Source organism: Eurosta solidaginis, unplaced genomic scaffold (genome assembly GCF_040869045.1).
Source record: "Eurosta solidaginis isolate ZX-2024a unplaced genomic scaffold, ASM4086904v1 ctg00001068.1, whole genome shotgun sequence".
Classification (NCBI taxonomy): domain Eukaryota; kingdom Metazoa; phylum Arthropoda; class Insecta; order Diptera; family Tephritidae; genus Eurosta; species Eurosta solidaginis.
Window position 1 is genome coordinate 380,918 of NW_027136915.1, and position 22,967 is coordinate 403,884.

General features: G+C 44.6%; 1 pseudogene; it reads left to right on the forward strand.

Moving 5' to 3' along the window:
• The first annotated feature begins 10,030 nt into the window (after positions 1 to 10,030).
• On the forward strand, positions 10,031 to 11,579 carry LOC137235785 (6-phosphogluconate dehydrogenase, decarboxylating-like; annotated as a pseudogene).
• Positions 11,580 to 22,967: the final 11,388 nt, after the last annotated feature.

The following is a 22,967-nucleotide window of genomic DNA, read 5'->3' on the forward strand; positions in this document are numbered from 1 at the left end:
GAGAGCTATGGAGACAAAATAAGGGAAAATCACCTCGTAGTAAAATGAACCTAGGGTAACCCTGGAATGTGTTTGTATGACATGTGTATCAAATGGAAAGTATTAAAGAGTATTTTAAGAGGGGTTGGGCCATAGTTCTATAGATGGACGCCATTTAGTGATATCGCCATAACGGTGGACCAGGGCTGACTCTAGAATTTGTTTGTTCGATATGGGTATAAAATGAAAGGTGTTAATGAGTATTTTAAAAGGGATTGGGCCTTAGTTCTATAGGTGGACGCCTTTGCGAGAAATCCCCATAAAGGTGGACCAGGGGTGACTCTAGAATTTGTTTGTACGATATGGGTATCAAATAAAAGTGTTAAAGAGTATTTTAAAAGGGAGTGGGCCTTAGTTCTATAGGTGGACGCCTTTTCGCAATATCGTTACAAAGGTGGACCAGGGTTGACTCTAGAATCCTTTTGTACAATATGGGTATCAAACGAAAGGTGTTAATAAGTATTTTAAAAGAGAATGGGCCTTAGTTCTATAGGTGGACGCCTTTTCGAGATATCGCCATAAAGGTGGACCAGGGGTGACTCTATAATGTGCTTGTACGATATGGGTATCAAATTAAAGGTATTAATTAGGGTTTTAAAAGGGAGTGGTGGGAGTTGTATATGTGAAGGCGTTTTCGAGATATCGACCAAAATGTGTACCAGGGTGACCCAGAACATCATCTGTCGGGTACCGCTAATTTATTTATATATGTAATACCACGAACAGTTATCCTTCCAAGATTCCAAGTGCTTTTGATTTCGCCCTGCAAAACTTTTTCAATTTCTTCTATTTAATATAGTAGGTGTCACACCCATTTTATAAAGTTTTTTTCTAAAGTTATATTTTGCGTCAATAGACCAATCCAATTACCATGTTTCATTCCTTTTTTCGTATTTGGTATATTATTATGGCATTTTTTTCATTTTTAGTAATTTTCGATATCGAAAAAGTGGGCGTGGTCATAAACGGATTTCGGCCATTTTTTACACTAATATAAGGTGAGTTCAGAACGTGAGTTTAGTAAAGATATATCGATTTTTGCTCAAGTTATCGTGTTAACGGCCGAGCGGAAGGACAGACGGTCGACTGTTAATAAAAACTGCGCGTGGCTTCAACCGATTTCGCCTTTTTTCACAGAAAACAGTTATCGTCCTAGAATCTAAGCATCTACCAAATTTCACAAGGATTGGTAATGTTTTGTTCGACATATGGCATTAAAATTATCCTAGACAAATTAAATGAAATAGGGCGGAGCCACGCCCATTTTGAAAATTTCTTTTATTTTTGTATTTTGCTGCACCATATCATTACTGGAGTTGAAATGAAATGAAATGAATGAAATGAAATAATTTACTTATAATACTGTAAAGATATTAGCTTTTATTTTAAAATTTGACTTAAAAAAAAATTTTTTTTTTAAAGTGGGCGTAGTCGTAGATTTTCCTAATTTTTATTAAGCATACATATAGTAATAAGAGTAACGTTCCTGCCAAATTTCATCATGATATCTTCAACGGCTGCCAAATTACAGATTGCAAACCTTCTAAATTACCTTCTTTTAAAAGTGGGCGGTGCCACGCCCATTGTCCAAAATTTTAGTAGTTTTCTATTCTGCGTCATAAGTTCAACTCACCTACCAAGTTTCATCGCTTTATCCGTATTTGGTAATGAATTATCGGAATTTCTTCAATTTTTCGAAATTTTCGATATCGAAAAAGTGGGCGTGGTTATAGTCCGATATCGTTCATTTTAAATAGAGATCTGAGATGAGTGCCCAGAAACCTACATACCAAATTTCATCAAGATACCTCAAAATTTACTCAAGTTATCGTGTTAACGGACGGTCGGACGGACATCGCTCAATCGATTTTTTTTTTTTTCGATACTGATGGAAGTCTATATCTATCTCGATTCCTTTATACCTGTACAACCAACCGTTATCCAATCAAAGTTAATATACTCTGTGAGCTCTGCTCAACTGAGTATAAAAATAGGTGGGTACTTTGTGTGAGAATGCAAAGCTTAACGTTTTTTGTGGTCTGCATGTAAAAACTATGACTACGAATCACGTATTTCAACAATATATGACGTAGGCGTAATTATTTGGGGCAAAAATAACAGTTTATATGGGGCATATATAATATATATGCCACCGATCTCTATGATTTTTTCATACAACAATACATGGTATATACGTAAGCATTTGGTGAAATTTGAAGCTTCTAGCTGTTAAAATGGGGCAGAAATTGGGCAACGTTTCTTATCTGAACAATCGGTTGTATGAGATATATACTATGTATACCACCGATCTGCATGATTTTTTCAGACAACAATATATGCTATACACGTAAGAATTTGGTGAAATTTGAAGCTTCTAGCTGTTAAAACGGGGCTGAAATTACAAAAAAAAATATATATATATACTATATATACCATCATATATTTATTTATTTATATATTATTTATATCACCGATCTCTATGATTTTTTCACACAACAATATATACTATATACGTAGGTAGGTAGGTTGAACTGGCCGGTCCATGAGGACCTCACATAGACTGATTGAGTCCGTAGTGTTACCAGAAGTTTGTTTTAACGACCAAACTGAAAAACCCTATCAAAAACCAGGACCTATGTTATAAAATAACTCCGTCCTCTTGGCAAATACTAGAAGCTTCCTAGGACTTAAGCCACTTGCTGCTTCTAGATCTGACAGCTGTATCACTCCTAATAGCTGGAGTCTTAGCCTGGCAAGTGCAGGGCACGAGCACAGAACGTGCTCGATCGTTTCCTCCTCCAACCCGCACTTCCTACACCTGCTATGACTGACCAAGCCTAATTTAAAGGCATGTGACGCCAGAAGGCAGTGTCCAGTCAGAATACCCGTCATGAGTCTACAGTCCTCTCTTTTTAATGATAGAAGCAACTGTGTTAGTCTAAGGTTGTAAGACCTACACATAATCTCCGACACTTTACAGCCCCGCGATTGAACCCACGCCTTTTCTGCTTGGTCGATCATGTGCACCTCTCGCCTTCGCTTAATCTCGCCCAATCTAATTGGAACTTCTACGGATCAAGCTTCAAGGGATGCGCCCTTTTTAGCTAATTCGTCCGCTTTTTCATTCCCATCTATTCCCATATGCCCTGGGACCCAATATAGATGTATGCTTCTCCCTGTCCCGATTCTCTCCAGAGACTGCTTACACTCTAACACGCATTTAGATGCTGTGCTATGCGAGATTATTGCCTTAATTGCTGCTTGACTGTCAATATAAAAGTTAACACGGTTGCAGCTTAAGCTATTCTCTTCCAGGGTTTCTACTGCTTTGGTTACGGCTAATATTTCCGCTTGGAAAACGCTACAGTAATCCGGCAGCCTGTAGGATCGGCTTAATTCCGGATCAGCGCAGTATACCGCAGACCCTACTCCTTCCACTATTTTGGAACCATCGGTGTACACATGTATCGCCTCGTCCGCCATTTGCGCACCCTTGCGCCAACCGTCCACCTCTATTGTGGCCTTAAGATCTCCCTCAAAGTGCAGGTAGGGAATCATGTAGTCTGTTCGTCTTGTGACTGAGGACGCTATACTACTATGGCCATATGGTCGGCGCTCAAGCTGCCCCGAAGCATCGAGCCTGGTTGCGGTCGTTAACGCTTTGTTCTTTGCTACCAGGTCTACAGGTGGAATGTGCAGAATGGCATACAGTGCAGCCGTCGGGGTTGTTTTCAGGGCTCCCGTAATGCAAAGCATAGATAGTCTGCATACCCCCTCTAATTTTTTGAGGTATGTTGTTTTTTGTGTGGCTTTCCACCAAACAAGAACTCCATAGTATAGAATAGGGCTTACAATCGCTGTAAAAACCCAATGAGAAAGAGAGGGCGATAGGCCCCACGTACACCCCTGCATTCTTTTACATGCATAGAGTGCCGTTGAGGCCTTCTTGACCCTCTCCTCCACGTTGAGCTTCCATGACAGCTTACTGTCTAGGATGATTCCTAGATATTTTGTGCAAGGTTTCTCCTGTAAGGTCACCGCTCCTAACTTAGGCCTGGTCCAATTTGGGACCTCCTCTTTGTAAACAAGACCATATCCGTCTTCTCCGCATTGACTTTCAGCCCGACATTAGATGCCCAGGTATGAATATCCCGAAGCGCCCGATCCATCAAAGAACTAATCGTTGGAAGGCATTTTCCACTTATGACAATTGCAACGTCATCTGCGTAAGCCGTAAGTTTTACGGATCCCTCATCGAATTGCCTGAGCAGTTGGTTGATGACCAGTGTCCACAGCAGAGGTGATAGCACCCCTCCCTGCGGCGTGCCCCTGTCCACTGATTTCGTGGCCTCGTACAATCCCCATTGTGATGTAATCTTTCTGCAATTTAACATGCAGCCGATCCATCTGATTAAGGCAGGATGTACTTTAATGTAATTAAGACCATCCATAATCGCCCATTTTGCAACATTATTGAAAGCTCCGGCAATGTCCAAGAAGACTCCTAGAGCATACTCCTTATATTCCAGGGATTTCTCTATGCTTATTACCACCCTATGCAATGCGGTGTCTACCGACTTGCCTTTGGTGTACGCATGCTGTGTTGTGGAGAGCAGCTTTTCATCCACGTTGGACTTTATGTACACATCTATCAGCCTCTCAAAGGTTTTGAGCAGAAATGATGTTAAGCTAATGGGTCTATAGTCTTTGGGATACACGTGACCGATCTTCCCCGCCTTTGGTAGAAAAGCTACACGAGCAGTTCTCCAAGAGTGCGGTACATGATTCAGTCTTCTGCACCCATCGAATATTATTTTAAGCCATTCCACGACCGCCCTACTTGAGACTTGTAGCATGGCCGGGAATATACCATCTGGGCCCGGCGATTTAAACTTAGAAAACGTCTTCACTGCCCACTCGATCTTGGTATCGGTCACCAAGCCCGGCACCACTAGCTCCGTGATCGAAGTGTGAGTGATGTCTGCTGGTTCTTCTAAACCGTCTCCCGATGGGAAATGTGTATCGAGAAGCACCTCAAGGGATTCCTCACTATCACGTGACCATTCCCCGTTCCCTTTCTTTATTAGTCCCTGGACTATGTTTCCTTTGCTAGGACTTTTTTCAACCGTGCTGTTTCACTGGAGCACTCTATGTCCGTAAAGAAACTTTTCCATGAGTTTCTCTTCGCCCTGGTAATTTCACGCTTGTAGATCCTCCGTAGATCCCTGTACTCGTCCCGACACGCTTCGCTTTCCGCGGTCTTTGCGAGTTTAAACATTTCTTTTACCTGTCTTCTTAGAAGACTCAGCTCATTGCTCCACCATGGCGGCTTTGCTTTTCCTCTGAATCTTCTTAGAGGGCAAGCTTTGTTATACGCAGTCATAAGCGTCCTTGTTAGGAATTCATTCGACTCCTCCAGTTCCTCTACATTAGCAACCTCTTTGGGTTGTCCCAGTTTCGTTTCTACATGTTTCTGGAATTTAGTCCAATTCGTTGCCCTAGGGTTTCTAAAGGTTCCTCCCTTCTCTACCCTCTTTAGTGGGATGCTGAAGCTTATATACGCATGATCGGAGAAGGATGGTCTATCGAGAACCATCCAATCATACCTTGATATATCACGCTCGGAGCTCAATGTAATATCCAAAACATTGCTGGATGTTGGACCAATGTATGTAGGAACATTTCCCCTTTTGGCTATCTGCAAATTGGTTTACAGGATGTAACAAAATAGAGATTCGCCTCTCTCGTTCGTATCTGCTCCTCCCCACGCATTGTGGTGCGCATTTGCATCTGCGCTTATGACCAACCGCCCTTTGCGCCCTTCCTCCTGTACTAGCCTTTTGCACTCCATAGGTGGAACCTCCGCAGCACGGGCCATGTAGCAGGACGCCAGGATAAATGCCTGCTTATTCTTTTGTTCAACGGCCACCGCTACGAGATCCTCGGTGGTGTAATTAGGCAGCATATATGAATGCAGCTGTTTCCTTACCATTACTACAGCTCGCACCCGTCCTTCCGTTTGTGCGTAGTAAACCCCAAACCCGCGCGAGCTAAGTCCAGAAACCTTTCCTCCCGATGAGAGCCACGGCTCCTGGATCAGCGCCACGTCAAACGAACCATCCTCAAGGGTTAGGAGGAGTTCGCTCGACGCCACTTTACTGTGTTGGAGGTTTATCTGTAGGACTCGCAGCACCATTGGGCTGTTTGTCCCCCTCCAGCACCTTCGTCTTGACGTCGTCGTCCTCCTCTTGCCCTTTTGGTTTAGAGTATTCGAGGCCCCCTTCAGCCCCTCGTGAATGTTGTGCCGTGTGTTCCTCTGTGCGAGTCACAGCACCATTTAGCGGTTGGTCCTCTTCTAGCACGTTCGTGGTGACGTCGGGGACCTCCACCTGTCTTTTTTCCCTTAGGCTTCTGAGGTCCTTTTCGACTTCGCCCACTTCCAGCGTGTTAGGATTTTTATCCTCGGGACTTCTTTTCCTGAGTCGCATGTAAATTTTGCCAGTGCCAAAGGACATTTTGCCAAGCTGCGTGTACAAAATATCCTCCGCCTGCTTGTTTATTTGGAAGATGTAGAACTGACCATCCTCGGTAGGCCGAGATACAGTAAGTACCTTCCAATCCTGTGTCGGTATGTTCGGATTCTGATTCTGCAGAAGTCGCAGTGTATCCTGCGACTTCATCACGCATGGTATCCATACCTTAACTTTTGGTACCGTGGGGATTTGCGCTTTATCCACCACCTCAAACCGCGCGTTCGTGCCTTGCCTTTGGAGGTTTGGAACGACTTCCTCCAGCCACCGCAAGCTCGCGATGTTGTCGCACGCTATCATCTTCACACCATTATACCATCCCCCCGAATCAAAGGTTGGAAGGGGCTTACTTGGTTGTTCCCGCATCATCTTAAGCATTAAGCTAATAAGCTCCCTTTCCACAGATCTCCACCTTTCAGAAGTCATTTGTCCGAACGGACTGCTACGATCAACCAGCACAGTCAGTGACTGCTTTGCCACATCACTCATCTTCTCGGGAAAAGCAGGAGTCTTAGTGTTATCTCCCTTTGGAACCTCCGAGAACACCGGAGTCTTCGCGTTAACTCCCTTTAGCGCATCCGAGAAAGCCGGAGTCTTAGCGTTATCTCCCTTTGGCTTATCTCCTACTTCCGTAGTTGGAACTTCCCTCTGACTGGCAGCTTTCGAGGTAGTTGCTACCTCGCTATTGGAACCCATCTGTCTTACAGCTTTGGGCCTACTTGTCTTGTCTATGCGACTGCCCTGCCTCGCGGCTCTAGGACTGGGTCCTTTCTGCCTCTTGAAAGCAGGCTTGTCGCCTTCTGCCGAACGTTGCCTCTTCATTCTGCCATTCGACGCTTCTTCCTCCTCGTACCGGTTGCAGAACCGAGGGTTTCTCGCAGCAAACCTTTTGAACTGCCTTCGACCTACTTCTACCGCTTCATGGGCCCATTCCAAGCGCTCGATCTCCACTTCTGTTGGGTCGACCACTGCTCCCAAGCGTTGTACAATTCTTAGTGCTGCACGGTACTGCGAGAGAGCTCTTTTACTTCCTCTGCTCCGTACCCTTCTCCACTCTTCTACTCCGTTTTCATTTGTGTGCTTCTCCAACACGGAGTTCATTGAATCAGCACTACTCTCGCTCCCCGAGTCCGACGCATCGCTTAATTCGTATTTGTCGTCCTTGGATTGCGACTCAGTCCTCCTCTTTACATCTTCCTTATTACATTCAGGTAATGAGTTGTTCATCTTGGTCGTACGACCACCTGCCCGACAAGGCGGGCTCAGCGGTCCAGTATTATATACGGGGAAAGAACCGTCCGCCACAGCAGCGCCCCTTACTGCGGTATCGGGAAGGCTCCGTTCGAATACAGCCGAATTTATCCCCTGGCTGCAAATCGTCCAATGGGCACGGTCCGCATAACACCCTGGATTAGGGGGTTGGCAATTCTTGGTCACCGACATCCCGCCGCCCTCCTATGAGGCGAAACGGCGTAGATGTCAGTCCTAAACAGCTCCGCCTCATAGTCGGGTGCTATGGAGTTCGGCTAAGCCCTCACACCAACGACAAGGTGCCTACCCTAGTGAGGGCCTACTATATACGTAAGCAATCGGGGAAATTTGAAGCCTATAGCTGAAAAAACCTCTTGGGGCTTCGATAGCTCTCTAGTAAGTTCCCAAGGGGTTTTTTGAGCTCGTTGAAAAATGAGAAAAAAAGGAGAAGAACACACAGCAAATTAAATTCTTGAATTTAACAATTTAGTAATTTGATTTCAAACCAAATTCACAATGTGTATTTCACTTACTGTATTTAGGCTAAGTTATACAAAAGAAATGAAAATCTTACCTACAACAGGGCTGATGGCTGCAGTTGTCACGGAGGTTTCCAAAAAAGAAGTGAGAGTTTGGTTCTTATAAAACGCGTTCACCCCTCAATTCCGCCGAAAGCGGTTTTGAGGTTGATTGAATGAAAGTAAGTTAAATTGGAAAGTCGCGCACCAACACATATACATACGCCTGCACGGACATATGTAGCCGTTGGTGTTAGTGCGCGAAAGTAGAGATAGAAGCAAACACAGATATTTCACATTAGACTGGGACACCATTGGCCGTGCTCATCCTTGGGTTTAGCTTGATGTCCTAAACAATAGCTGTTAAAATGGGGCAGAAATTGCGAAAAGTTTCGTATCTGAACAATCGGTTGTATGAGATATATACTATGTATACCACCATATATACTATGTATGCCACCGGGGTGTGATGGTAGCGTGCTCCGCCTATCACACCGTATGCCCTGGGTTCAACTCCCGGGCAAAGCAACATCAAAATTTTAGAAATACGATTTTTCAATTAGAAGAAAATTTTTCTAAGCGGGGTCGCCCTTCGGCAGTGTTTGGCAAGCACTCCGGGTGTATTTCTGCCATGAAAAGCCCTCAGTGAAAACTCATCTGCTTTGCAGATGCCGTTCGGAGTCGGCATAAAACATGTAGGTCCCGTCCGGCCAATTTGTAGGGAAAATCAAGAGGAGCACGACGCAAATTGGAAGAGAAGCTCGGCCTTAAATCTCTTCGGAGGTTATCGCGCCTTACATTTATTTTATTTTATACCACCAACCTGCTATACGCGTAAGCATTGGGTGCAATTTGAAGCCTCTAGCTGTTAAAATGGGGCTGAAATTGCAAAAAAAAATATATATATACGAAGGTTCACATTTCTGGGCTCACGCTTCTTCGACGGCCTCGCAGAAGTTGGGAGTGTGGACGTCTCGCTTCTTCTTGGGTTCAACAAGCCATCAAGCAAGTGGTGCGTTGAGGACCGCTAGGAGGTAATGGGGCTAAACGAATTTGCCGCCACCCTATACTTACTGAGGGCACTCACAATGGACAAAAATGTCTCCGAGTGGAAGTGTGGGTATCGCCCACGCACGCCCTCTTAACCTAACCTAACCTAACCTATATATATATATATATATACTATATATATATCGGTTGAGGCATTCCGCCCATATACGCCGCTACATCTGACTATTTATTTCCGCCCCTAAGTTTACATTTGTATATTGTAATCAAAAAATATTGTAAAATATGATAAATAAATTATACATTAACCCCACTATAAGAAATCAGGCGCCATTTGATCTGGGTGGTAATAGGATATTTTGGAGAAGATCATTTATTTCAGGTTATTAGTTCCCCTTTTCCGCCATAAAAAGGGTCAAGTTATCAATGTGATTACGTTTTTCCCGATTTTGCGCCGCCTTAGCATCTGGCAAAGCCATTCGGAAAGTACATGTGGATTTTTGTAAATGTGAATTGTATTATTGTAAAAGTGGATTGTGTTACCCTTCAATGAATTTCTTGTCATTGATGAAAAAAACGAGGTACGCATCAATTGTATTTTTTACACACAATACTAATTTTCATTTTCTTTCTTTTTTTTCAGGTTGTATATTTGGAAAAAAGTAAAACAAAAAACTATAAAACATGAAAGCAGATATTGCATTAGTTGGCTTAGCCGCTACGGGCCAACATCTCATATTGAATATGAATGATAATGGACTTGTTGTTTGCGCCTACAATCGCACCGTCGAGAAGGTCAATCAGTTTTTGAAAAATATGGCAATAAAATAATTGTTTTTCGCCCAGCTAGTAAAAGTAAAATAAACGATTCAATTAAGATGACCACAGTAAACCAAATAACTAATTTGTGAAAAATATGCAAAAAACAAGCGCAAAAGAAACATATCTTGTCACCAACACGCTCAATTGTCTCCCATTTCTGTTGGATGGCTATTCCGTTCTTATCGATTTTAGCAATGAAACATCTGTAGCCGGACGTATAGATGCCACTGGCACCGATGGTTATATCAACATATATTTGACTGACGCCGTATTCATTGATCGCGATGGATTGCAATACGTTTTCGAAAAGTTTATGGCGCGTCCACGAATGATACGACAAATACATTTACCAGCACATTTGGAAGCAGAAAGTGCTATACGCGATTGGTTGGATCATGGACGAAGACCTGCGAGGCATATAATAAAACAACGTAAAGGGAAGCTTACATACAAACAAAAGCGGACAGACCACCGCCACAAAGAAGTATTGGTCGAAATTGTAAAAGCAAAGCCAGGGAGTGGACTGTAGAAGATTTGCATATTTCGTTGTATAAAAGCAAAACGACTTTATTCATGGTATGTACATAATACACAAGAAGGGTACAAATGTGATTGGTGCTACTTCGCTACAGGATATGTTTAATAAATTAAAAGTCCCGCGCAAAGTCATGCTTCTGGTCAAGGCTGGCGGGCCGTCGATGATTTCATCAAGCAATTGGTGCCACTACTTTCGCCCGGTGATGTAATCATCGATGAACGCAACTCCGAGTATCAAGATACCACACGCAGCTGTGATGAGCTGAACGCCAAAAAAATACTATACGTCGATTCGGGTGTAAGTGGTGGCGAAGAGGGAGCACGTCGCGGTCCATCACTCATGGCAGGTAGCCACCCTGAAGCATGGCCCTTCATTCAACCAATTTTCCAAGCTATTTGCGCTAAAGCTGATAAAGAGCCCTGCTGTGAGTGGGTAGGTGACGGTGGTGCTGGTCACTTGTTAAGATGGTACACAATGGTATTGAATATGGTGATATTGCGTTAATGTGGCGTGGTTACTCGGCTTACGAACAAAATTTCAGCAAAGGCCACTACGCTTTAACGCGAATCAAAGATGACCCACGAATTTTAAACAAGTGAAGAAAAAGTTTTATTTAAATGCAAAAGATTATTTTAAATATGAAATATGCTTTGAAATAAGTGAACGTTTAAGGGTTGTAAAAGCACTACATACTTTCGAACATATTTCAAAGCACGTATATCGCAAATACCTGCATTACCTTCGCTGGATGCTATGCTACATTTATTACTCTCTGATCGCGCTGAAACAGCCGCAACACTGGATATTGATAAGAACGTTACAGCTTATGCTGAATGGTATAAGGAAAATATAAGCGATATGAAATTTGTTTAAAAAGTGGAATAATTTCAAAATATAATTGATTAACTGACTCAATGCATCCCATATGAAACTGCAGAGGATTTTGTAGAGATTCATGCAACCTTTTCAATATCACCACCGATGCACTGTTGCAACTTTTACAACATTATAAAAGCAAATGCAAAATGCAATTGGCCAAAAAAAGACAGGAGAAAAAGCTTACAACTTATACTACTAGTCTCAGCGACGTACCTTTTAGGCAGCGCGCACTCTGCCACCACGAGCGTTGTCATTGCCTCAGCTATTACCGCTAATCCGCAAGGCTTTGCTTCACGCTCCATCGAAGCAAACGACGACGAGGATAGACGGAAGGCCAATAGACACGCACATAAACACAAATTCAGCGCGTCACCAATCACCATCACCGCTAAAGGGGTTGATGACGCCATTGGTAGGGCTAAACCAGCCGGCCCTGAGAACCTATTCTCTCCAACTTGTATCCTTGACGGGGGCGGAAAGTCCGGGATTCCGCTACTCGTTTATGTTGACGCCGGTTCGTGCTGCGGAAAGTCCATAATTCCGCTATTCCCTTGTGACGATCTGAGCTCCGCTTCCTCGCCCTTTGATGACGTTGGTGTGTAGTTGATGGGCGGAAAGTCCGTGATTCTGCGCCATCTTTGCAGCGTTCGTGTGCGAGTGGTGGCCGGAACTTCCTTGGTTCCTCCTTCCTACTGGTGGCCGGGCTAAAAGGCCGTGATTCCGCTCCAGCTTCGTTCAACTCTCCTTCTTCTAGTTCGCGTGGCCCGCTGTCAGTTCGTATTTCCGATGCTTGAAGAGACAGGATGTGTTCGTCTTCGCTATCCATCTGAACGCTCCATGGCCTGGTATCAATTTCCTGGGGCTCCGGATTGTCGAAGCTCTGGTGCATCGTGGTGTAATGGTCCCCTTGACTCGTGACGAAGTCCCTTGCTCGCGCAGTCGGCGGTGCGTTGTGCTACTGATAGGCAGTTGCCGCAGTACCGTCCCAATGCGGCTTCTCTTTGCCTTTCCTCGGCGACTTGGCTCAGTAGACAGGGCATAGCCGGATCGGATGTCGCTTGTCGCACAGGTGGCATGGTTTCGGGTACCGCTGGGCCATGCGTTCCGCCCTCCTGCGTAAAGTCATTTAGAATTTGAGGGGATTTCATCATGCTTGAGGGGAGTTATTCGAGAAGATATTCCTAGATAAAAGGGTGCAGGGATTGTAAATCGCCCTTTGACTTGATTTAACCTTTTTCTTTGAGTGTTCTGTACTCCTCCGCATAATGGTTTCGTTGAGCATTGACGATCAGTCGACACATCGTTGCTTTGATCCCAATGGGCGAAATTGTCAGTGATATTTCATTCAAGGAGGCTTTGAGATGAGTCCTTTGTAGAACCGTAGAACGTAGGACACAACTCTTAAAGCCCGGGAAAGCTCGGAAAACCTGTCTACAATATCTTCGTCTTTACGGTTAACCGAGGTTGTGTGCACTTGTAATCTTTTTCCTTCCATGGTTGTGGTGTAGTTTATTTCCTGGTTTGGCCATTCTTTGCCTACTTGCTGCAGCCAAGATGGGCCTTCCCATCACAAGGAATTGCTTATTAGCTCTTGCGCTAATAGTCCTCTACTAGCTAAGTCTGCAGGGTTCGACGCTGAGTTCACGTGACGCTAGTCCGTGTTCCAAACTTGGTCTATTATCTTTGTTATAAGATGGGCCACGAAGGTTGACCATGAACACGTAGGTTTTCGTAACCGAGCTAACACAATAGTTGAGTCAGTCCATAATAAGGTTTTATGTTTGCCTAAATTAAGGCTCTTGTTGATATATTCTAAGGTTTTTGCAAGGAGAACTGGTCCACAAAGCTCTCGTCTTGGTAACGAGATAGTTTTTACGGGCGTGACTCTTGATTTGGCTAATAGCAGGCTTACAAATATTTGTTCATTAATATTGACTCGCAAGTAAGTGGTGGCTGCGTATGCTTTTTCTGACGCGTCACAGAATTCGTGGTTGTTGGTGAGAAGTGTACCCAGCGTGTCATCTGAATATTTTCTATGTGCTTATAACTTTCGATGAAACCTCGCCACCGATCCAGCGAGACTGGCGACACGGTTTCATCCCAACCTGTGCCCTCTAACCAGATGCCTTGCATCAACATTTTGGTTGTAACCACGAATGGTGCCAGCCACCCAAAGGGGGCAAATAATTTTGCTATGGCCTACAGAATTTTCCGATTAGTAAAGCTAGACTGTTCCTCTATGGGTTTCGTTTTGAAGTTAAAGATATCTGAGTGGGCGTTCCACCTAATGCCAATTGCTTTAACCATACTGGTGTCCTCTATGTCTAGGAAATCTTCGTTTAGGAGGTGAGCCTTTGATAGGCCTTTAAGTAGTTTGTTCGAGTTGGCGGTCCATTTCCTCAGCGAGAATCCTGCTGTCCCCAGGGCTGTAGTTATTTGATCCCCTGCTTTAATGGTGTCGGCAATAGTGTGGCCTCCTGCCAGCACGTTGTCAATGTACATTGCATTTCGTAGTATATCTGATGCTATAGGGTGGCTGTGCTCCACGTCGTCCGCTAACTGGAGCAGTGTTCTTATTTCAAGGTTAGGGGCACAGTTAACTCCGAAGGTGACCGTTTTCAACTCATATAGTTGTATGGGTTGCGTAATTTCTGTTCGGAATACAATACGTTGATACTTAGAGTGATCAGCATGCAACAGAATTTGTCTGTACATTTTTTCTATGTCGCTGTTAAAGACATATTTCAAGAAACGCCACCTTAATATGAGAGTGGTTAAATCATTCTGTAGAACTGGCCCCGGATGGAAGATGTCATTGAGGTTGACTCCGTTTGCAGTTGATGATGACGCATTGAACACCACTCTTACTTCGGTTGTTGTGCTTTCTTCCTTTTTGACGGCATGATGTGGTAAAAAATAGGTATCCCAGTCTTCAGCGGGGATGTTTGTTGGTACCCGGGACATGTGCCCCAAGGTTTCATACTCTGCTAAGACCCCGTTGTATTCTGACTGTAATGATGGGTTTTTAGCTAAACGCGTTTCCATTCAGAAAAATTGTGAACACGCAATTTTATTGAGGGGCTTAATTGTTTATATTTTGGAAATTCCTGTCTAAAAGGCAGGGATACAATATATTTACCTTCATCATTTCTAATCGTTGTGTTCTTATACAATTCTTCACAAAACCTGTCATCATGATTGTACGTCTTGTCCTTGGGGACTTCCTCCGTTTCCCAAAATGATCGTGGCTCTCTGTCCAATTGCACTTCACTGACAAAGGGCATATATTTCTCGCTGGATGAGATTGCTTCGGTTTGGCCGGTCAATATCCAGCCGAACACCGTCTTTTGGGCTAGCAGTGTTCCTAACACGTCTTTCTTTATTCCCCCTAACCAGCGCATAAATGTCACCTCCTAATATCAAGTCGACTTGCTCATTGACAAAAAAACGTTTGTCAGCTAATATTAAGTTCGGGAAGGCCTGCATGGCCACGGCATCCACCTTGCATGCTGGTAGGTTGCCAGTTAGTTGCGGCAGCACAAGCGGTTTAGTGGAGATATTTATTGTCGGATCAATTGGAGATCGCAGTTGTATATTACACGCCTCCTTTACTTGTGCTGACACTTGATTGGTGATGCCTGACACGTGCGCAGACATCCGCTGAGATGGCAAGTTTATGCGACGCTCAAGTCTCTCAGTTATGAAAGTACATTCTGACCCCGAATCTATAAGTGCCCGCGCGGAGAAGTTGGTGTTGTTGTAGAATATATTGATGCGGGCCATACCTAGTAAAACTCCTTTACTTATGCTTGTAAAGCAGGCTTGAAGTGGCTAGTTCCATTGCTTTGGTTATTTCCAGTGCTTTGGTTATTGGAATAGGTGCGTCTCTGTTGCGCTTGGGCTGAAGGGCCAGGGTGGTTATTATTGTTGTTTGCGTTTTGGTTGCTGTTCGTTGCCGGAATATGTAGGAGCGTATTGTGTCTTTGCTGGCAGGTTGCACAATTGTAGGAGCTTGAAGACCTAGACACAGTATGTCCTGAGCAAAAGCAGTTAATACACCCTTTTTTTTTTTTAATGAAGGTGATCCTATCGGAAACCGCCAATGTGCGGAACCGTTGGAAATGTTGTAGTTTGTGCTCAGTGGATTTACACATCTTGCACGCACCTTTGGTTAAACTCGTCTGAAAAGCACCTAGCTTTCTGTGAGAGTTTTCAGTACATTGTCTACCATTATGGGTTTTCGGGTTCTTGGTTTCTAAGCTATCCTCAGTTATTCCAGAGACTGTCTCAAGTTGTTGTTGTTGTTGTAGCAATGCTTCGCCCCACCTAACAGCTGCGACCGATTACAAATTGTCATCAATATCCTCTAACGGGAGACCAAGGAAACTTGCCGTTTCAACAGGGGTGGACCATAAGGAAAGGGGTGTTAGGGGCGTTGGTTCCGCATTACAATTAAAGAGGTGGTTGGTGTCATGTGGGGACACATTGCAAGCGGGGCATACATTTTGTATGTCGGGGTTGATTCTGGATAGGTAAGAGTTTAACCTGTTACAGTATCCAGAACGAAGTTGAGCAAGAGTGACACGCGTTTTCCTGGGGAGTATGCGTTCCTCTTCCGCGAGTTTTCGATACTTTTCTTTAAGTACTGGATTCACCGGGCAATTCCCGGCATAAAGGTGCCACGCCTGTTTATGGAGTTCACCAAGGACCTGCTTGTGTTTTTCGCTTCATACGGCTGGGTTCTCAGGTGCCGTATTTCCTCAAAATGCTTACGCAGATGACTCCTTAAGCCCTTAGGCGGTGTTGGTGCATCAATCAGATGTCTGTTGGGATGCTCAGGTTTCTGGGTATTCAACAGGAACTCTTTAGTCAGCATCTCATTTCTCTCCCTGATGGGGAGTATTCTCGCCTCATTATGCAGATGGTGTTCTGGGGACATAAGAAGACAGCCGTGGCTATTCTGAGAGCAGTATTTTGGCAGGCCTGTAGCTTCTCCCAGTGGGTAATTTTTAGGCTTGGCGACCATATGGGCGACGCGTAGCACGTAATCGGCTGGCTAATTGCTTTGTATGTAGTCATGAGCGTTTCTTTATCTTTTCCCCAGGTACTGCCAGCTAGGGATTTGAGGATTTTGTTACGGCTCTGAATTCTTGGAACAATTGCGGCTGCGTGCTCACCAAAATGTAGATCCTGATCAAACGTCACACCCAAGATTTTGGGGTGTAGGACAGTCGGTAGCGTAGTGCCATCGACGTGGATGTTCAAAATGGTCGACATTTTGGACGTCCATGTTGTATAAAAGGTCGCGGAAGATTTAGTCGGTGATAATGCCATGTTTCGCGAGGCAAAAAAACTGGAGAGTTTTATTGCATAGATCATCGATCTTTGGGCCTGGGCCTGTGGCCATTATTGTGCAGTCATAGGCGTAGGAAACGATTGTGACTCCTTCCGGTGGTGGAGGTAGCTTAGATATGTAGAAATTAAACAAAAGTGGGGATAGGACACCACCCTGTGGCACCCCTTGTTTAATTCTCCTTGGTTTTGATGTTTCGTTTCTAAATTGTACCGATGCCTGCCGACCACCCAGCTAATTTGCGGTCCACCTTTTAAGACATGGGGGAAGGGTAGACCCTTCCAGGTCTTGCAGTAACGATCCATGGTTGACCTATCAAAAGCTTTTGATATGTATAGCGCTACGAGTACTGTTCTATGGTGGGGGTATTGATTTAAACCCAATTTATATGGGTGCTAATGGCATTTAGCGCGGTGGTAGTGCTACGGAGTTTTCTGAAGCCATGCTGATGAGAGGCTAGCTGCAAATTTGCTTGGAAATAAGGGAGCAAAATGGCTTCAATCGTCTTTGCTACTAGCGATTGGAGATATATCGGACGATACAACTCTCCTATGTTAGCTGGTTTCCCAGGCTTTAGTACCGGGACAAACTTGGCCATTTTCCATTTCTCGGGTATGACAAAGATGGAAAGAGACAGGTTGAAGACATGCGCTAAATATTTGAAACCCTCTTTCCCTAGGCTTTTAAGCATCGGCATGGCTATGCCGTCTGGTCCCACTGCTCTGGATGGTTTATCGCGACCAATGGCGTCCTCAACCTCTTTAGCGGTGATAGTGATTGGTGACGCGCTGAATTTGTGTTTATGTGCGTGTCTGTTGGCCCTCCGTCTATCTTTGTCGACCGAAGAATGCATTATATATTGTCGGCAGAAAGCGCTCGCGCATTTTTTCGCATCCGACAGCACTTTGTCGCCAAAGGCGATGGAAACTTTGTCTTTGTGTTTAGTCAGATTTGATAGGGACTTTACGGTGGACCAAACTTTACCCACACCGGTAGAGAGGATACAAACCTCTTAGGTGCTCCTCCCATTTCGCCCGCTTGTGTTCGTCCACAAGCAATCTGATGCGTTGGTTTATATCCCTTATTTGGGGGTCGCCTGGATCAAGCTGTCTTATAAGGTCACGTTCTCTCGCTAAGTTTGCGGCCTCCGCCGGGAAGTGGGGCCGGATTTCGGGAATTCTCCCAGCGGGAATGAAACGTTCCGATGCGGATTCAATGACCTTACGGAAGGCACGCTCCCCTTGGCGGGCATCAGTCGGGATTGGGAAGGCAGCAAAGAGGTTGTATGTAAAAGATTTATATTCTTCCCACTTTCCTTTTTCGAAGTTTATGAAAGTGCGTTTTTCGGTGACGATGAAGTCGGCGGTACGCTCGAGTGAAATAAGTATAGGCAGGTTGTCGGATGCCAATGTTACCATCGGCTGCAAGGTGACGCAGTTTACGAGTTCTGCGCTCACGATTGAGATATCTGGCGAACTGTGACAGCTTCCTACCATACGTGTGGGGCGTCTCCGTTTATTGTGCAGAACGTCGTTTCTTCTATTTGGTCCACCAACATCTCACCCCTATTGTCCGCCCGCAAGTTTGAGTGCCATAGATCGTGATGGGCATTGAAATCGCCTAAGATAATGCGATTGTTGCCAGTTGCTCTCGCGGTCTTTCCTGTGGACATTATACCCAGAGCAGGTCTGCAATGCAGATCTTACTGTGAGTTTATTCTCTTGAATCGCAGAAATGCGGATGTTGTACCGCTTCATGAAATCGACTATCTCCGTAATCTTCCCAGTTAATCCATTACAGTCTAACTGCAGAATTCTGAAGTGCATAAGGGGAGACGCCGCGGCTCTGGGGGTAAGTGACGGGTGACTACGCCTGGGTTGTGGAAGACCAGGACGCAATTGCTGTTGTGGGCCTGGGACTGGGCGTCCTTGGGCAAGCATTGGGGTACCCGGATGATTTGGGTTTGCGACCTGACAACATGGCGCGATGAAACCCGTGGGGGGGTTGCCGTCGCGGGGACCAGAACATCTAGGAAAGTGGCACCACCAAAGGCAGGAGCTGCTTTGGGTGGATGTCGCAAACATATATATTCTGTGCTGGCAAACGGTGCAAATGGAGGTAGGGACTAAGAGTATGTTTCCCTGACCTACACGATTGCTGCCGGAAAAGAGAGGGGGGAAGACGGTGGCAGGGGCTGATGCTCAACATTGCTACCGACTCCACCACGAAGGTAGTAGTTATTAGTGGTAGCAGCTGTTTGAGTTGTTGGCACCGTGGGGCGCGAGCAGCAGCGGGTACTTGTAGTGGCTTGCTGAGCAGCGGGGCTGCTGGAAGATAGTGGGGCGCTTAGGCGTAGACTACGTGACGCCCTTGGGCGTGAACAGCAAGGAGCCACAAAAGATTTATAAAAGTTACGTGGACGTCGGGTTTTTGGATCAAGCCCAGAATAGCCTGTCCGATGCAAGCATCCCTTACACGAGACACACTGAACAGGGTATGACCATCCTAAAAACATTCTCTTCCGGCAGATGCAGCAAAATCATTTCTCAGGACCGGGGTCAGGAGACAGGCCCGGATTGGATTCGATGTCTTCCCGGAGTAAGATAATATGGAGCAGTCCTGCTGCAAGGAGCTTCTGGGAGGATGACAATTTGTGGGAGGGACGCAATAAATTAAACGGAGTCACACTGAAATGACAGTCCTTGTTTGGGAAAAATCTCGAGTCGCTCCGGTACATAGAACCGACTGCCTTGGGAAGCGACTGTCTCAAGTGTCTGGAGGCGGTTCTGTAAGAATTTATCCATGTCTTCCCACTTGGATATTTCGATTTTAGTTTCAACCGTTTGGTCCCATAATGCTAGTGTGCTTTTTGGTAATTTCGTTGAACACAAATAAGGATTCGATACAGTTGTTGATGTCTCGCTGCAACTTTTTAATTGAAGTGCCGCATTCCTTTTCGACCGCCTCTAAGCTGAACAAAGTTTTCAGATGAGTATTCACTATTATGCGTTTGTTTTCGTATCTGTATACCAGATTTTGCCACGCTATACCGAACCCTTCGTTTGTGAGTTGGTACGTTTGCACTATCTCTTTAGCCTCACCCTGGGTCTTTTGTGTCAAGTGGTACAATCTTTCTACCGGGGTGAGACGCTTATTTAAAATATATATGGCTGTAAAGAGGTCTCTGAATGTAGGCTAGGACAAGTAATCCCCTTGAACACGTCAATTTCACACAGGGGCAGGCGGATATTTGTATCCCTTTCGTGCTGTTCTTCGGGCTTAGGGTCGGGTTTGTTGAATGTAGCCTGTCGCGTTGCTATGTTTGACATGCAACGCAAGTAGACTGCGTAAGCACTTTTGTGCTTTAACTTAACAGCTGATATATTTTTTCCTTCTAGAGTGTCCCCGGCTAATATTTCATCATGGGCTGTTTTTAATTTTTCCAACTTTGCCTTAAACTCATCTTGCTGGATAGCCAGAGTATATTTGGTATGCTCGTATTCGGATGTGTTGTTGAAGTCAGCTGCAAACTCTATGACTTCATCAGCCACCCTGATGTAATTTTCCATCGCTTTCGACATGACAGAGGTACTGCGCTTAAGGGTAAAATTAATCTAACTTGTTAATAGCAGTAGCTCACGAAGGTACGTCCAGCTTAAGATAGGACGATGTTGCTAGAGGGTATATCCCCAATATAATGGACTGTATATTTTTATTTAATTCTTTCAGCTAATTTTGCTTTTATTCGAACACCCTTGTCACCCAACTCACCGCAGTGCTAGTGTTGTGTATATTAGAAAATAAGGTTAAGTGACTTTGGTTTAGTGATATTAAGGTTGATTTATGTTAGAACCTAAAGAATTTGTTCAATGGATTACACTTAAGTATTCAACGGTTCTAAAATATTGGCAGTGACTTGCGATAAATTGCGTTAAGGTGTTGTTGCAAAGAAATTGCCACACTACAGTGAAAAAGTGGGGTTATGTTAAATTTGTGCAGCTGGCCGCGATATCCCTCGAATATATGCGTTACAGCAAACAAGCTACTAAATCAAAAGACTTTATGTAAATCTGTGTACTTAGTTGCCGCACATACGTATAATTACTTTGTGTGGCAACCTAAACAATCGAACTACGCTGGTAACCCAGCAAAAGCGAAAGAACGAAACAAAACGAAATACAAGTGCACTTAGCAAAAAGAAGAAAAAGTTTTCAATCATTATATCATCTCGTCATCGAAATGCCGGCACGCGTATTCAAATTCGACACCAAATATTCACATTAAATTTATACCTTTATTAAATAATTAGATTTCCTTACTTTTAGTAAATAACATGCAAATGAATTAAAAATGTCTTAGTGTAGTAAGCATTTACAAAGTGAATTAAAGTAAACACATAAAAGCCTTAAACTCGTAGATTCATTATCCCCATAAAGTGGTGACCCCGAAATAAAAACGCGGTGATAGTGAGTCTTAAAGCAAACGACGATTCAAGTGAGATTGTACGGTGGGCGAACCGGCATTTGGACCCACAGCAGATTCATTATTCTTTAAGAGTCGAGAAGCAAAGGCGTAGGTATTATAACGTGACCATAACGGCATACATAATAACGGTTCTCAACGACACTTTCGACCTCTGCCAAAATGAGCGATGACGAAGCAGCAAAAGCCGCAGCTTCTGCAGGAGGCGGCAGCAACGTCGACGCCAACGGCGGTGCTTACGACGAAAACGCCGATATACCGCAAATAAATGCGGTATTTGGGAAGTTACCGTTTCCCAAGCTTAATTCAAAATACAACATAGAGTCATGGTTTATTAAAATCGATGCGTGGTTTGAACTCCATGGTTTTGGTGTACGTGAGGAAAAGGATAAGTACACAGCTTTCATAGCACATGCGGACGACTTCATTTTAGACCAGCTTTTTGATTTAGTGCACTGCCTACCCACAACAGCCCCTTACGCTACGCTTAAAAAAGCCATAATCGAGAAATTCAGCGATTCTGCTATGGCCAGACTCGATAAGTTAACTCGCATACAACTTGGCGACAGTAAGCCAAGCCATTTCCTGAGCCAAATGCAACGAACGAATGCCACTAAAAACGAGTCAGTTATCCAGCAATACTGGCTCAAACAGCTACCTGAATCAGCACGCGCCGTTATCGCCGCCATGCTACAGGCACAACCCAGCACGCCATTGCATCAACCCGCAATCATCGCAGACTCAGTACTAGACGCACTAAGCCGAGATTCGAACGCATCACCACCAGCTAGAGGATCCGCCATCAACGCTGTCGAAACATCATCCAACCGTGTGTCCGAGCTAGAAAGACGACCGGAAAAGCAAGAAGCCATACTTGACAGCATCAATAGCAAGCTAAATCAGTTAGCACTCAACAGTCGCAGTCGACCACGCGAACGTTCGCGAAGCGCAGCTAAGCGCACTAATACACCGTACGGCACGGCAAAGGTGGAACAATCTCAGGCTTGTTGGTATCATCGCCAATACCGAACGCAAGCTCACAAGTGTCGCAGTCCTTGCGATTTTTCATCAAAAGCTACAAAGGCAACAAAAAACTGAACACTGTCACAACGGGCATTTTCGACGCTTGCGGCAAAATAAAATCATCAAACAATCGGTCCCAATGCGAATTAGAGGTAAAGTTTTCAGAATTTATTAAATCTAAACGTTTTTTTATACCCGATAGGAAATCGAAGCAACTGTTCCTAATCAACACAGGAGCAGAGGTTTCTGTGATTCCCCCAACCCGGGCATGCCGTTTGTCAAATTTTAAAGGCAGCCCACTCTTCGCAGCTAATGGCACACCCATCAAAACATATGGTGTAACACAACGAACACTCGACTTAGGTCTCACACGAACATTTACGTGGGACTTCGTCATCGCAGAAACGAGGTACGCTATTATCGGCGTCGATTTCCTTCATCATTTCAACTTCATAGTATACATCGCGAGCTCTATACTTATCGACAAGGCAGTACAAACGAACCCACCGCGCGTATGTAGCCTC